This window comes from Physeter macrocephalus, chromosome 11 (genome assembly GCF_002837175.3).
Source record: "Physeter macrocephalus isolate SW-GA chromosome 11, ASM283717v5, whole genome shotgun sequence".
Classification (NCBI taxonomy): domain Eukaryota; kingdom Metazoa; phylum Chordata; class Mammalia; order Artiodactyla; family Physeteridae; genus Physeter; species Physeter macrocephalus.
Window position 1 is genome coordinate 51924253 of NC_041224.1, and position 1107 is coordinate 51925359.

Below are 1107 nucleotides of genomic sequence, written 5' to 3' on the forward strand. Positions count from 1 at the left end.
TTTTGGAAGAGTTTGAGAAGGATAGGTGTTAGCTCTTCTCTAAATGTTTGATAGAATTCACCTGTGAAGCCATCTGGTCCTGGGCTTTTGTTTGTTGGAAGATGTTTAATCACAGTCTCAATTACAGTGCTTGTGATTGGCAAGTTTATATTTTCTATTTCTTCCTGTTTCAGTCTCGGAAGGTTGTGCTTTTCTAAGAATTTGTCCATTTCTTCCAGGTTGTCCATTTTATTGGCCTAGAGTTGCTTGTAGTAATCTCTCATGATCCTGTGTATTTCTGCAGTGTCAGTTGTTACTTCTTTTTCATTTCTAATTCTATTGATTTGAGTCTTCTCCCTTTTTTTCTTGATGAGTCTGGCTAATGGTTTATCAATTTTGTTCATCTTCTCAAAGAAACAGCTTTTAGTTTTATTGATCTTTGCTATAGTTTCCTTCATTTCTTTTTCATTTATTTCTGATCTGATCTTTATGATTTCTTTTCTTCTGCTAACTTTGGGGTTTTTTTGTTCTTCTTTCTCTAGTTCCTTTAGGTTCTAGTTCCTGTCTATAAAGGTTTTAATTTCTCCATCGAATCTGAATGAGATCCTTGCTGGGTAGAGTAATCTTGGTTTTAGGCTTTTCCCTTTCTTTACTTTAAATATATCGTGCCACTCCCTTCTGGCTTGTAGAGTTTCTGCTGAGAAATCAGCTTTTAACCTTATGGGAGTTCCCTTGTATGTTATTTGTCATTTTTCCCTTGTTGCTTTTCTGGCTTGCAGAGTTTCTGCTGAAAGATCAGCTGTTAACCTTATGGGGATTCCCTTGTATGTTATTTGTTGTTTTTCCTTTGCTACTTTTAATATTTTTCTTTGTATTTAATTTCTGATAGTTTGATTAATTTGTGTCTTGGCATGTTTCTCCTTGGATTTATCCTGTATGGGACTCTCTGCGCTTCCTGGACTTGATTGATTATTTCCTTTCCCATATAAGGGAAGTTTTCAACTATAATCTCTCTCTTTTTTTTTTTTTTTTTTATTTGTGGTATGCGGGCCTCTCACTGTTGTGGCCTCTCCCATTGCGGAGCACAGGCTCCGGACGTGCAGGCTCAGCGGCCATGGCTCACGGGCC